The 15,987-nt window shown below is 44.6% G+C and overlaps 1 long non-coding RNA gene across 7 annotated transcripts in view; it reads right to left on the bottom strand.

Moving 5' to 3' along the window:
• Positions 1 to 5: 5 nt before the first annotated feature.
• The window catches only part of LOC308468476, a 29,733-nt gene continuing 13,751 nt past the window's right edge, over positions 6 to 15,987 (bottom strand). For 3 of the 7 annotated variants that reach the window (XR_013981680.1, XR_013981682.1, XR_013981685.1), the window contains exons 2-3: positions 706 to 773; positions 6 to 308 (exon numbers count right to left, since the gene is read on the bottom strand). This is a non-coding gene — a long non-coding RNA (uncharacterized lncRNA). Of the gene's footprint in view, positions 774 to 15,987 lie in introns of all 7 variants that reach the window. The other 4 variants (XR_013981679.1, XR_013981681.1, XR_013981683.1 and 1 more) reach the window with 2 other exon arrangements.

Below are 15,987 nucleotides of genomic sequence, written 5' to 3'. Positions count from 1 at the left end.
AAAACACATACAGCATCTCCAAAAATCATCTGTGGCCCCTTGCCTGCTGCTAGTAGGTTTATTAAATACATACACCCAGCTTGGCTGAGAAGACTCCCTTTGTGCTGAGGTCGAGAGCCTTTGGATGAAAACTTCCCAGGAGGAGATGGGCTCCCTTTGTAAACTTCTTGAAACAAGGTGGCTTTGTCTCTGCATTTCACAAGGATCTGCCTTGCATCTCTCCCCGGGAGTTTCCCAAAGTCTTCACCAGCGATTGCTGAAAGGGAGCTTTATTCCTCCTTGACGGTCCACGCCATCATGGGAACCACCTGAGGGAGAAGGACAGGCGGGATCACAAAAGCAGGGAGGGCAGATAAGCATGGCAATTACAAAAGGCTGCCCCGAGGGGTCTAGGCCTCAAAGCCTCACCGCCGTAAAAGGAAAAGACAAGGGACTCACACAAGGAACTCCGGACACCCATCTGGTCACTCAATAGCAGTGGTCAGTTGGCCCTTTGTGGGGTCTCCTTTCTGCCTGAGCACCCCTCCCTGTTTCCCCATCATCCAAACTGAGAATGTGGCCATCCAAAAATACAGGTATGTTTTGTTGGACCCTCGTAACAGAAGATATTGGCTTTTTCTCTTGACTTTTTCCTCTCTGTAGAAAAGGGGGGGGGGGGGAGAGGAGGTCACCAGGGTGACCTCTTTGGTTATGTGAGATGCTCACTTAGACGCTGACATTATCTGCCCCTCTGCTGCTGTTGGCCCGACAGCCTTTCTGGGTCATGAGACAACCTGCAAAAGTGAGGAGAGAGACAGAGAGAGAGAGAGAGAGAGAGAGAGAGAGAGATGAACAGGACCAGCCATTCCAAATCTTCATATGAAGTTGTCTTCTACTGAGTGGTTCATTTGTCTCAGTATTGTCTACACTGTCTGGCATCAGCTCTCAGGGTTTAAGGCAGGGGTCTCTATGAGCCCTACCTAGGCATGTCACTGAGCACTGAACCTAGGATCTTCTGTATAGAAAGCAGATGCTGTACTATAGAGCTATGACCCTTGCTAGGAACAGGGGAAGTGATCTTGTACTGAGCCAAACCCTTGGTCCAAAACACGTGTTCTGTCACTGAATTACTGTCGTCCATCTAAAAGTAAAGATTCTAGTCCTCACAGGCCATTGGAAGTGACCTTATATATGTCCAGGATTTCAGGCAGAGAAGTCTTCCAGCCCAACTTTGAGATGTTGGGGATTGAACCTGGGACTTTCTGCATGTCAGGATCTACCACTGAGCTACAGCCCTTCCCCAAATTCTTCCTGCAATTCCTTGTGAGTTAACTTACAAGCCCTTCCTTTTAAGTTCACTAGGTGGTCTTAAGCAAGCCATTCTCAACCTGAATGTATGTCCATTTGCAATGTGAGGACACTTAACACTGATCTACCTTACAAGTCTGTTGTTTAGTTTCCCCAGCTAATTGTGTGGCATGGTTTGGAAACCAAGAACCAAGAACCACTAAATAACTTCTGTATTGCTATACTTAACTGCGTTGCTTCAATTAGTCTTGGGTTGCTTTTAACCTTTCTGTCTCTGGCTTAGCATTTAGATTGTAAACCCTTTGGAGGCATTGTCCTTCCTGCTTAGGTTACTTTATAAACTGCCCATTTATGCACGTTCAATAAGTGTGTGACAGTGTATGTGCAACAAACCCAGAAGTGGGACTTCCGGGGTGGCGCCATCGGCAATGGCGGACTCCCTCTGAACCGGAGGGACCAGCTCCGCACGAAACGGGTCTTTTCCGCTGCGGCGAAGCGGGGACCCTTTTAGAAATCACAGGCGGATGAAGCCTGTGACCGTGGGACTCGGCGGGCACCCTTAGCGCCCCCCCAACCCGCAAAGGAACCCACTAACGGGCTCCGAAGTGAAGAGGGGGAAGTGGCGCGGTGCTGTGAGTCAACTGCTTTTTCCGTGGAGCGAAGCCGCATAGCCGTTGCCGGAGAGCGCTGCCTTTTTCCGGGACAATTTGGCATCTAAAATAATCACCCGTGAGTACTTAAACATTGAACAATTGGACTTCAAATAAGAACTGGCGATTAGAAAGGAATTGGACTTAAAAATTTACCTTAATTTGGTACTGAAACGGGAAGGTCTAAACAGGAAGTCAGCCTTCCGTTTCCTTGTAGTCAGAAGAAAGCAAAGACAACGTAAACTAGAGCTTAGAAAATCACTTTCAAAGGATTGGTTTTCACCATTTAAAATCGTTGAACCCCCCTTCGGTAGCAGGAGAAGAAGGGGGACTTTTTTTGGACTGTTTAAACCTGCAGAAGTGAGTTTAAAGTAAAGTAACTTTCCACCGTCCTGATCCTGGAGCGGGGTGTCAGAATTGACGTTTGAAGCTCATTGACCAGAGACAAATGTTTTTGACAGACAGTTAAAAGAAGAGTAACATTGTGATTCCACTGTTTCCTTTCGCATTTTAAAGGAACAAATATTGACAAAATATCTTAAAAAAAGAAACTTTGTTGCTATTGTCCTTAAAAGAAAGAACAACCAGAAGTTTTCCCCCTAGAGGGGGACTGTGAAACTGTAACTAATTCTAGGGAGCTTGCAGCTGCCACAGATTACAACCGTGGGAAAGGACTTGTGACCTTGCAGGACAATGTTTTCAGAAGCACTGTTGGGTGCTTTCTGTAAAATAAATGCCCTATTGGATCAGTTAAGTCAGAAGACGGATTTGATGACTAATGCGGCCAGAACCTTTGAACAGGTAGTGGGAAACTATATGGAGCCCACCCAGGAACTTAAACAGGAGTGTGCCATGACAGAACAGTTGAGAGAAGAGGATGTTGCTGAATCTTGGGCGCCAGAAAGGGAGGAACTTTTGGCCCTGCAGGAAAATGAGCCTTTGGATTTGACAAATGAACTTGGAAAAAACCAGATTTGGAAAGATAAAGTTTGGATTGATTTGGAAATGGGGGGTTGGACTGACCCCCCTATGCAGAGATGTTTGGACTTTCCGAGTCTGGCAATGGGCCGTCAGATGTTTGGAGCTGTGGGGGCTCCCAATTTTGGAGGGAATTTGAAACATGTCTTAAAATACCACATGGAGTCTAGTCTGGACTGTGGGAAAGGGGCTGATTTATTGAAAAGGGTCAAAAACACTACCAAGCCGGAGTTCCCACGAGTGAAAGGAAAATATGAAGAAGAGCTGCGGAAGGGACATGGAAGAGACTTGAAGGCCTTGGATATAAGATCACCAGGTTAATGTGCCAGACTAATGGGATAAAAAGGACTGACAAACCCGGGACCAGGAGGAAGGGACGCTGGAAGAAGATTGGATTGTTCTTATTTCTTTTTTCTATCAATTTTTATAAAATTGATGAATGTTAGAAAAATGTTGAAATGAAATTACTTGGCTCTTGTAAAAATGTTTAAAGAATTAGGTAAAAAGGTAATGGTTATGAGAAGTTGGTAAAAATAAGATTTAAGTCTTAGGCTTTAAGTTTTTTATAAGATATGATGAAAATAGAGTAAGGTAATGTAATGACAGAATACTATGAATTATGGAAAGGATTTGCTGTGACAACTATTAATCAAGCTACAAGAAAAGGGAGGAGGTGGAGGTCATAGAAAGAAGGTAATGAAAGTGGAGAATTTGAAAATGATGGTTTTATTTTTTCTTTTTCTTTTTCTGTTTTGTCTTTTTTCTTTGTAATTTTTTTAGAAATTCTTTTTTCAATAAATATCATTAAAAAACAAACCACAAACAAACCCAGAAGTGACCCGGAAACGTCATAACGATGTCCCTGAAACATCACTAAAAGGGTGGAGCTGAGGCAGGGGCGTAACAGGTTGTTCACAGGCTTTTTCAGTGGGTTTCCATTATACCTGATTTCACCAACATGCATGGTGCCTCAGAATGTAACCCCTGGATAAACAAGGGGCTGCCTGTACTCCATATAAATAGCAATATCTGCAAAAAGCTAAGTCTCCATGTTTGTGGCCACCAAGAACAGGGGCAAAGTATTTTTTCCTCGCCCATCTAACTGGCTGGACACACCATCATTTCCTCTTCTGCTTCAATAACCATTCAGAGCAAAAACAATGCTTCCCACTCTCACTCTGCATTGCCTGCTTGCCAATCCTCGCATTGTGACTAAGCCAGTTCAGAAGAGAGGGACAGGAATCATTGTCCTCCCTCTTAAAAAGTGCATGGAAACATGGATCCTTCCAGGCAAGGGAAAGGGGAGGAATTTGATTCAGTTCACATTTAAAGTCAAGCCTAACCAATACACATTTTCCAAAAGAATGTGAACAGAAACATTGCTATCCTTTGAAAAGTGCAGTTCTCCAAATTTTGCAATGCCGCTCTCCAACCAAGTAATGTAAATAATGCATATACCAGGGTAGTGTGTGCATGAAAATGCATAGTGAAACGAACATACAAAAATGAACTATATTATGAGAAATAGCTTTGCAAAACATCAAGATGTCAACCGATTGTCCATCCTTGATGTAAACAATACCCAACGCACCAACTTTGAATAGCCTGGGGTCCTTCTGTTTTAAATCAGGGATAGTGTCCAAGGGCTCTATTCCCTTTAAGGCAGCCTTCTGAGACCATGTGCCAGTGGTGGGTGGGGCTAGAGGCAAAAGTGGGTGGAGTAAGGAATGTGAAAGCAGGGTAGTTTCTGACAAATTCACACGCTGCTCTCTCTGCTCCCCATCCAAACAAGCTAGAGGCAGTGTCAAGGATAAATATACAGTGGGACGCTTCAGGTTACAGACTCCACCAACCCAGAAATAGTACCTCAGGTTAAGAACTTTGCTTCAGGGTGAGAACAGAAATCGTGCTCCGGCGGTGCGGCAGGAGACCCCATTAGCTAAAGTGGTACCTCAGGTTAAGAACAGTTTCAGGTTAAGAATGGACCTCCAGAACGAATTAAGTTCTTAACCCGAGGTACCACTGTATTTGAGGGGTGAAAGAGGGCCAGTGAAGAGTGTGGCTTTGGGAAAAGAGGTATGTCTCTGGGGAGAGGCCTGGTGGGCTGCATTTGCCCCATAGTCTTGAGGTTTACCCTCCTCCCTTGCCCCTTATTCCATTGCTTAAGCAGTAGTTCTATAACTCTCCAATGGCAGCCGCCAATCGGATGTCATCTCTTTATAGAAAATACTCTCTGTCTTTTCTTTTCTTTCTTTTTTATAATGAAGCCCTGCAGGAAGGCTACTTGAAACACTTAAATACTTTCCCCCTCCCTCTCTCCCCACCAACCTTTTTTTTAAATAAATAAAAAAAGCAAAACGAATATAAAGCAGGCAGCCAACCTAAAAACACAATTTCGCATTTAAGCAACATGCTCAAGGTCACCAGAGTGACTCAGTAGCGTCGGAACGGAAGGCCCCGAATGCATATGGCCTCCCATCTTGCCAGGAGTTGAAAGGAAAAGGCCAGATCTGTTCAGGTGCTGAACTCCGCACAGACCCCCCTGAATTGCTGTGGCACTCTGGTTCAGAGCCACAGGCGCTCTGCAGTGCTCCAGTCAGGATCGATCCTCCAAATGCAAAAGACGAGGAAAAGGCGGAACAGCAGAGGTGGGGGGGAATGAGGAGGGAGGTTCCTACAATTAGCCAACAAGTGGCTGTTTTGTGAGGGATTGTTGTAGATGTGTTTTAAGTGGTTTTCAGAGTGGAAAATGTTAGGCACTAGAGCGATTGACAGACAAAGAGCAGGAAATGCATTAGGTTTTTTTTTATTGGTCTGTTTTGAACACATTTGACATTACTCTATTAAGCAAGTTCGGTTCTGGCCTTTGGGAGACTATTAAAAGAGAGAAGAAAAGGGAGAGGAGGGGAGAGGGAGGCTAGAGGTGGATAAAGTGTAGAAGGGGAGGGGGAAGCAATATTATTCAAACAGGCAAGCGGTAACATAATGGCGGGAGGGACTGGAGCAAACTGTGCCAGCCAGATGGGACCCAAATGCGGATAACACAGGAGAGAATTAGCAAAACCTGGCATTGTCTAGGGGAGAATGGGCGCCACTTTCTCCTTAATAGCTCCCTCTATGTGATATAATAATGTCTCATTCAGATGCTGAACCCATCAAGGACAAAAGTCACCAGTAAGGAGCAAAAAGGGAGTTTGTGGGGAACAGGGAATATATATATATACACATACACACACACGAGAGAGAGAGAGAGAGAGAGAGAGAGAGAGAGAGAGAGAGAGATTTTCTACTGAAAATCGACAAACCATCAGAGCAACTTGACAAAATACACATCTACGGTGAATTACAGGGAACTCAGCTCATTTGGGCAAAGAGGATGATTTGTGACAGCTGGGGGGGGGGCACAGATGGATTAAAGAAGAGCTCTGGTGTAGTCTAGACTAGTGGCCCATCTAGTCCAGTAGCCTAGCAGAAGCCTGCAAGGAGGATATTAGTGCAACAGTGTTCTCCCCTCCTGCGATTCACAGCAGCTGGTGTTCAGAGGCATTCATGCTCTCTTTGACAGTGGAGGGAAAACATGAGAGCCGGGCTGCTGGATCAGGCAAAAGGGGATCCCATCCAGCATCCTGCTCCAATGGGAAGCCTGAAAGCAGGATCTAAGCACAACAGCAATGTGCCCCCTCCTGTGGTTTCCAGCAACTGGTATTCATTACTGCCTCCAACTGTGGTTTGTAGATTTCTTTAAGGGCTTTCATCTTCCCCTCCCTCCCACCACCCAATTCAAACTCAGAGGCTCATCTCTACCAGAACTGTTAACTGCATGTGTTCAGAAATGGTCATATTGAGTTAGATCCCTGCTGGGGGAGTGATAGGCAGCAGGTGGGGCCACTGAAAAGAATAGCTGTGTGAGCCTTCAAAAGGTCTTGCTGCTGAAATCCCAAGTTCAGATAGACTGCTCCAGCTCAGAAGCTCTTCTTTCCCTGTCTCCCAGACAAAACATAACCTTTCACTGGATGCACAGTCCTAGCAGCTGCATCTGGAGAAAGCCACACGGCTTTCCTCCATCCCAGAATGTGCATTTCCTGGATCAGGAGTTCAGTCCAGTGAAAGGTACCATCTGGCATCTCCAGTTGTCTTTCTTTCAAGCAAGCCCACCACAGCTGTCCTTTGAAGATAAACTGGAAAAAACCCACATCTTTTTAAGCTAATGGATAGAAATTAATTTTGGGTTTAATATTCAAGCAACCAGTAGAAGATAGGAACACATTTCCTTCTGGACAGTCTTCTGAGGGCTGCTTCTCAGTGGTGGGTGGGGCCAGAGGCAAAAGTGGGTGGAGCAAGAAGTGCCTTCAACACTCATCTCTTTCTATCGTCCATCCAGGAAAGTAAAAAAAAAGCATTGGGTGGACGATAGAAAGAGATGGGTGTTGAAGGCATTTTGTGCTCCACCCACTTTTGCCTCTGGCCCCACCCACCACTGAGAAGCAGCCCTCAGCCAGGCAAAAACACTCAGGTACAAAAGCAGGGCCAGTGAGGGGCGTGGCCTGGATAAATGGGGTGTGGTCAGAGAGAGAGTTCAAAGGGCCACAGAGAGAGGCCCAGAGCACTGCACCCAGCCCCCGGACTTGCAATATAGATTGGGGCTATGATCTTAGTGTAACTCTTCCAGAAGCTACACATGCACAAGTGTGAAAAGCAGGGGGGGAAGGCAGAAAAATGGAAGCCTCTTTTGCAGAGGAAGAAAACTGGTGAAAAATAAGAGGACAAAATCTTGGGACAGCGCTAGTCCAATAAGCAAGCACAAGGTCAGTTGGTGGTTCCCTTTGATATTTAACCTTCAATCAGTTTTAAATTATTGTTGTCTGTCTCATGGCTGTAAGGCAGTGTCAAACCCTACAAAAGACAAAACTGACTGCTGTTTGGTTTGGATGGAAATTTCCTAGGGCTGCCATACGTCCAAGAAATTGGACTTTCTGGGAATAGGACTGACAAAATGGCGTCAGGGCGGATTTTTGTCAAATTGGCAAAATGTCCAGGAAAACTCTGACGTGTGGCAAGTAGGACGTCTAAAAAAGAAACATATTTTTAAATTATTTTTAAAAAATGCTTTAAAAATCCAAAAACAGCCTCAACCAATTTCATGTTTCTCAAAACAAAAGCAGCGCAGGATTCAAATGACTGCAGTGGCTTTCTTTTCTGGGGGAAGCAGCAGCAGCAACCATTCCTCCAGCACACAAACACGGCCTTGGTGAGGTGAGTGCTGGCTTATCATCTCTCCAGTGCCTGCTAAGGAGAGGTTTCCAAGCGGACCTTGCAGCCAACAGTAAAGACTGGGAGGACACTACAGGAGGGCTGGGGGCAACTTTCCAGCAGCCTCTGCCTCCCCTGGTGCACCACCACCACCACCAATAACATAGAACTCCTTGCACTTTGCTATAGGGAGAGGTGTGTGTGTGCAGGAGGGGGCAACAACCCCCCCACTAACTGTCTCGCCAGGTCAAGCCTCCTCCTCTTCCTCCTCTGCTGACAGGCTGTGGGTGTTTGTGAGTGTGCCAGGAGCTGGTGTGTAGGAGAAGCTCTCATTGGGCACATGCACAGACATGTGCGTGCAGTCAGCCAACCTGCTCCCTCCACTACCCGATCTTCCCCACACTGGAAGCCTGAGGCTCCACCTCCCTTGGCATCTAGCGCCAGGAAAAGCCCCCCTAGGCTCTTCCAGCGCTATACCTGGCAGGGCAACCCCTCCCCACCAGTTTGCAGCTCAAAAGGCCTCCCCCCCTTTTGGGAATATGGCAACCCTAACTTTTCCCATCACGATTCCCACAGTACCTCAGCTATTGTCTTGTCTTGAAAATTCACTCACACTTTGAAGAGTCCCCCATCAGATCGGACAATGTGAGAAACCCCAGCTGGTGTGGTTGGCAAAATGGGAAGTGAGGTCATTTCATAATTCCCTGTATCCCTATTCCATTATCTAGGGAGCAACTGGAGACTGTTTCCACAATCCCCCCCCCCCATATTTTCAGTTTTTCTCCCATTCACACACATATGCCGCACGTACACATTCTGACATATATTATATTGCAGGCACTTATGCATCATGGGATATCAATCTCCCATTCGGAGAGTACTAAACCACCCCATGAATTGTGACAGAGAGGTATGAGGGGCCCCTCCCTCCCTGGTTAACACACTCATGACATATGAATTTCCACTTTTGTTAAGCGATGGTTAACGGCTACCGGGATGTCTCCTTTCCTCCTCACTTCTTCCTGTCATGGCCAGGTGAATAAATTTTGCTGCCTGAGGTGAAAAACAAGATGGCTGCCATTTCAGTTACAGGAGCTGACAGGACTGGTACTGGCTTAGACCCTGCAGTGTTCCTATTTTCCAGGGACGTCCCTGATTTATAGAAGCCATCCCAGTTTCTTATTTGATCCTGGACTGTCCCAGTTTTCCTTAGGACATCCCTATTTTCATGGGAGAAATGTTGGAGGGTATGGAGTTATCCATCTCCTGAAGGCAATCCTGTACAGTGGTACCTTCGTTCTCAAATGGCTTAGTTGTCAAACAAATCGGCTCCCGAATGCCACAAACCCGGAAGTAAGTGTTGCAGTTTGTGAATGTTTTTCGGAAGCCGAACATCCGACACAGCTTCCACTTGAGTTCAGGAAGCTCCTGCAGCCAATTGGAACATTGGTTTTCAATTGGTTTTGGGAATCGAACGGACTCCCGGAACAGATTAAGTTCGAGAAACAAGGTACCACTGTATAGGGAAGTTTTTTAAAATGTTTAATATTTTATTGTGCTTTTATATATGTTGGAAGCAGCTCAGAGTGGCTGGGGCAACCCAGTAAGATGTGTGGGGTATAAATAGTAAAGTTATCATTATGGAATGGGACATCCCTATTTTCATGGCTGAAATGTTGGAGGGTATGCTGGCTGAGTGTTGTTATAACACTGCTCTCTTCCACACCTGAGGGCAGTAGGTTGGCTTAGAGGGCACAGGCCTGGCAGTGTGGTGCACACAGCCTACAACTACAGCGTGTTCCTGACACACACAAACTTCTCAGGGCTTGCTGCTTCAGGCAGCTGCTTCATTCAGCCCAGTATTAATATTTATATCTGTCTTATCTCCATAAGAATAGAAGAAGGGCCCTGCTTGATCAGGCCAGTGACCCATCTAGATTGGCATCCTGTTCTCACAGTGGCAACCAGATGCCCCAACAGGAAGCTTAAAAGTAGGACATGAGTGGAATGGCATTCTCCCCAGTTGCGATTCTTAGCAACTGGTATTCAGCAGCATTACTGTCTCCTATGATGGAGGCAGAACATAAAGAAGAGCCTGGCTGCTGGAGCAGGCAAAAGACTATTTGAGCATCCTGCTGCCTCTGGGAAGCCTGCATGAAGGACCTGAGTGCAACAGCACTCTCTTCCCCATTTGCTAATCCCAGCAACTGGTATTCAGAGGTAAAAATTATCCCCAACAATAGAGGTAGAACATAAGAAGAACACTGCTGGATCAGGCCAGTGGTCCTTCTAGCCCGATATCTGGTTCTCACAGTAGCCGATCAGATGCTTCAATGGGAAGCCTGCAAACTGGAACTAAGTGCAACAGCACTCTCCTCCCCACTTGTGATTCCCAGAAAATGGTATTTAGAGGCTTGCTGCCTCCAACAGTGGAAGGAAAACAAAGCCGTCTGTGTCACAGGGGGCCACTAACAGTGGTTCCCCAGAAGTCTTCAGGGGCTGGGCAGGGACATAAGGGGTCAGGTGGTCCCTGAGGTATCCTGGAACCAAGTTGTTAAGGGGCTTGTACCTGTTAATACAAGAACCTTGTACCTGACTTGGTAGCCTATACAAGGTCTTGTGGATGGGGTCCTGATTATGGGGTCCTTCCTAGTCCCAAGTGACCATTTTAACAGCGAGCTTCTGTTTTCCCCACTGAGGAAGGTTGTGAAGATCTCATCTGAGGACCGCTGGAAGATTCTTACAAGGTCCGCTGACCTTTCCCCATCCCAAGGCCATGTGGGCCATCTGCCATTCCGCTCAACACTAAACCAAAAGCCAGAAATGGCAGTTTCTGATTTTGCAAACAAGCAGAAGGTGTCCTGGGATTTCAGAGAGAGCCCTCAAAAGCCAGCCTCATGCGGCTTTATTTTATAGAGGTATTGATTAAAATAAACTAGGGAGACACGTTACATCTTTCCTCAAGGGTCAAGAGTTCAACCACCCAGCTGGTTTTTTACCCCGCCAGCCATGTTTTCAGAAACACTTGATGGCCTTCAGCGTTGGATTGAGGTTTCCCTCCCTCTCGCCTCCATCCCCTCAGAGAAGCTCAGGTCAGTCGATGGAAGGTAGGGGAAAGAGGCCCGTGAAGCCTGAGACCACTCTGAGAGGCAAAGTGCTTTAGCCGTGGGGAAAGGGTTTCTTAAAAAAGAAAAAAGAAAATAATAAACCAAATCAATAAAGGTCTACTGTGACATGTTGACCCCTAAGCTACATAGCACTAATAACATGGTTTTTAAGGTGTGGCAGTAAATCCTGTGTGGTGAGTTGAGCTCTCTAAGGTTGCAGGGGGGGGGGGAGTTTTAATAATGCAGCAGATGGCCTAGGATAAGAAAACAGGGGAGTAGAGACTCATGACATTAACTTTTACAAAGATAGCTTTGCAGAAATCATGATGGACACGCCTAGCTTAAGCCCTGAGGCAAAAGCAGTATGGCAAGGCAGAGAGGCCTCTTGCTCTCCCTCTCCCTCTCTGAGTAGAAAGCCTCAGTAATGTCAAAGCAGCTGGTTTTGCCCCATAGAGGCCTGTGTCAGCCTACAGTAGAGGCAGCGCTTGTATCTTTGGTTGCAGGAGGCTCAAACCCCAATGCAACGGGGTCTGCCAGGGAGGGTTCTGAACGAGAGCTGGAATGGAAAATTCAGACCCGTTTAATTTTCAACAATATGTTAACAAGATGTGAGTGAGACATATCATGTGTTGACTTGTTTTCTGATTTCATTTGTGGAATGTGATTGTGAAGCAAGCTTTTTTTAAATAAAAACTTGTTAAGAACATAAGAATGTGCAAGATCAGGCCAAAGGGGGCCCGACTAGCCCAGCACACTGTTTGCACAATGACCAGCTGAATGGCCTAATAGAAGTCTCACAAGCAGACCCTGCACTCTCTCCCCTCTTGCAATTCTAAGCAATGGCACACTGAGGTGAAGTTTTCAATTTCATTTCTCATTTTTCCAATTTTAAATTTGGTTTTCAGCATTTCTACATCAACTTGCATTCTTTTTATGAAAGGTCCACATGAAGTCGTTAGAGTGTCGGACTAGGGTTCAAATCACCACTAGCCCATGTAGCTTGCTTGGGCCATTCATTTTTTTTTTTAAAGCAATTTATTGGGTTTTACAATAAAAGTAAACATAATAAACAATATAACATTTGTCTTAACATAATTTCACATTTTCTTTGGACTTCCTCACATCTCCCGCTCCCACTTTCATCGTTGTACCATTTTGTCAGCAATTTATCATCTTATTTAAATTCTTATATCCCTTCTATATTTCATAATCTTATAATTCTCGAAAGGAGTTAAATTTTCACAGTCTTACTTATTTTCTTAAAAACTTCTAAATTTAGTGGTGCTCAGTTATTTTAGTCTAGCATCTTATTTAGCATTCACTCAAATTACAATGCTTTTGTAAATAATTCTTAAATTTCTTCCAATCCTCCTCAATCCTCTCTTCTCCCAGGTCACGAATTCTGCCGGTCATTTCAGCCAGTTCCATGTAGTCTATCAGTTGCATCTGCCATTCTTCCAGTGTGGGTAGATCTTGAGTTTTCCAGTGTTTTGCGAGAAGTATCCTTGCTGCTGTTGTTGCATACCGCCCGGGGGCGGCGCGAACGGCAATGGCGGTCCTCTTCTGAACGGGAGAGGAGGCTCCGCAGACAACGGGTCGTCCGCTACGGCGAAGCGGAGACCCACTTCGGAAAACCCCAGGCAGCAAGAGCCTGGGGTCTTGAGGCTCGGTGGGCGCCTTGAGCGACCCTCCAAGCGCGAAAGGAACCCCGTAAGGGGCTCCGGAGCGTGGAGGGGGGTTGCGGCGCTGAGAGCTGCTTCACAGTCTGTGGAGCGAAGCCGCGCTGCTGCTGCCGGTGAGCGCTGATCCCTTTTCCTGTCAAATTACGGATTCGGATGAAAAGCAACTTATTCGTGAGTAAAAGACTGAATCACTTGAAATTAGAGACTTTAAAGGAAAAATCTTAATTGGCTTGAACTTGGCTGAAAGCGGAGAGACGTGGAAACAGGAAGTCCGTCTTCCGCAGCCATTGAACTTGAAAAAAGCAATCAGCTGGAGGAGTGGAGGCTGAAAGAAAGAGATTCTAAACTTTACAGATCTAAGCATCTACTGAACTTGCAATTTAAAGTAAAGACTTTAAGCTAAAGATTTGGAATTATTACTTGCACTTGACTTTCCTCCTTTTATTGGATTACAAATTAGAAGGTGAAACCCAGAGTCAGGAGCTGCCTGAGCATTAAGAGATTGAGCTGTCAGTACTGCAGATTTGGATACTGTATATTGGAACTTGCAACAATCTGAGGGTATTGAGACCTTTTAAATTTGAAACATTCTTTTTGGAGACAAATAAGCACTGTCTGTAACAAAGTGACCATTTATAAACTCTGCTAAACATTTGTATCTGAAGGTTCTTGGACATTAAATTAGACTCTGAAAGACATTTTAAGCTCCCTCTAGAGGATTGGATTAAAACAGTGACTTTACATGTACATTTACTTTCGATTCCCTTGTTGTTTGCTCGCTCTGGGCCTTTCCATTCCCATGGGAATAACTCAGTGTGACCTTGACTGACAGATAACGTTGGAATGAGTGGCACAAGAAAAAGAGGGAGAGTTAGACAAACAACTTTAACAACTCTAACCTCAGCCTCGCAGACACGTAGATCATCTGTACCTACTTTGCCCTCAGAAGTAGAAGTTGAAGAAGTTGCCTTGTCACAGGCAAAAGAGGGAGAGGGTGAAGCAGAGCAGTTACAATTGGAAGATATGGCCTCAGGAGTATCTGTTTCTGTTCTAGACAAAATCTTCGAAAAATTGGAAGCTTTGGACAAGAAAGTAGATGTGCAATCAGCAAAGATTGACAAAAATACAGAATGTCTAAATAAATTAACCATACAAGTGGTACAGAATACACAAGCAATTGGACAGTTAACGGAGGCCTCAGCAGAAAATCGGAAATTGGCTGAGGACACCAGACAAAAATTGGAAAATTTAGAGCAAGAGGTAAGACCACTCACTAAACAAGTTGGGGAACATCAGATTTATCTTTCTATGATAGAACTGCGAAATCGTGAGAATAATTTGAGGATTAGATCATTACAAGAGGCAGAAGAAGGAAATCTAACTGAGTTTTTGACCAAAGAATTCTCCAAGTTCTGGAATTTGGAAGAAAAGGACTTTAAAATTGTGTCAGCTTTCAGACTTGGAAGATTCATAAAGAAGGAGAGGCCCAGAGACTGTTTGATAACATTGAGATCAAAGGAGGAAAGGGATAAGATTTTGGGCCTACATTACGGAAAGTCACTGGAGGTTTTGGATAGAAGAATTGAAATTTATAAAGATATCCCAAGACAACTGCTGGATCTTAGAGCCGCCTATTCTGAACTTGCTAAACTACTAAGGAGCAACGCAATTCCATTCAGGTGGGAATTTCCCCAAGGAATATCTTTTACCTTTAGAGGGAGAAAGGTCAAAGTTAGAACATTGGAAGAGAGAGACAAATTTTTGGCTACATACGGAGAGGATCTTCAAAAAGGAATTGAACTACCCTCTGGGCCTGGGGCAACGCCAGCATCAACACCAGCACCTGGGGAACCTGAAGATTCAGAGAAGATACCACCCCTGGAGAAATAACCAGATTGATCCAGGATGTCTCTGCAACTGCTGAGTTGGAATATTAATGGTTGTAACATTCCGGAAAAAAGGAAGAAAATATTTCACATATTAAAAAAAGAACAATTGGACATTATCTGTTTACAAGAAACACATGTGACGAGGCTCCACAGAAAAGTGTTAATAAATAAAAGATTGGGCCAGGAATTTGTATCGTCGGACAAAGTTAAGAAGAGAGGCGTGGTGATATATGCAAAAGAGAGCCTGTCACCTAAATTCTTATTTAAAGATGAACATGGAAGAATTTTGGCTATTGAGATACAATATCAAGGAGAGAAACTGTTGATATTAGGAATCTATGCACCTAATGAAGGGAAATCGGAATTTTACAAGAAGCTGCAGGAGACAATGCTGGACTATCTGGATTACAACAACATCATAATGATGGGAGATATGAATGGGGTCGTATCAACTAACATGGACAAGTCACAAAGTCAAAATGTTACAAAAGACGGCAGACTACCTAAAACCTTTTTTGAAATGACTGACAATATGGATTTGATTGACATTTGGAGGACAAAGAACCCACTAGGAAGAGAGGGAACATTCTTTTCTGAAGCCCAACTGACCTGGACAAGAATCGACCAAATATGGATTTCTAGAGGCCTGGCACCTAAGGTCAGAAAAGTGGAAATCTGCCCAAAGACCTGTTCCGACCATAATGCAGTAAAGATGGATATGACACTACTACCAACTGGATCCTTTAGATGGAAGATGAATGACAATTTGTTCAGAGATCAGGAAATTACCAAGAAGGCCCAAAAAGTTTTGAAGGATTACTTTGAGATAAATATGAATAATATGGTGGAAAAAAGAATAGTCTGGGACGCAAGTAAAGCTGTAATGAGGGGATTCTTGATACAACAGAATGCAGTAAAGAAAAGAACACAAAATGAGAAAAAAGATAAGATCTTGGATAAAATAAAAGAATTAGAGAAGAAATTAAGAGTGAATCCGAAGTCACAGCCAACTCTGAGAGAAATTAAACTTTATCAAACACAATATTCTAAATTGATAAATCAGGAAATTGAATGGAAGGTTAAATTAATGAAACAAAAAACGTTTGAGTCGGCGAATAAATGTGGAAAACTGCTAGCTTGGCAG

The sequence above is a fragment of the Podarcis pityusensis genome (genome assembly GCF_964106645.2).
Source record: "Podarcis pityusensis genome assembly, chromosome: Z".
Lineage (NCBI taxonomy): Eukaryota > Metazoa > Chordata > Lepidosauria > Squamata > Lacertidae > Podarcis > Podarcis pityusensis.
Note: the sequence above shows the minus strand (reverse complement) of the source record. Positions and strands in the feature narration are given on the sequence as shown.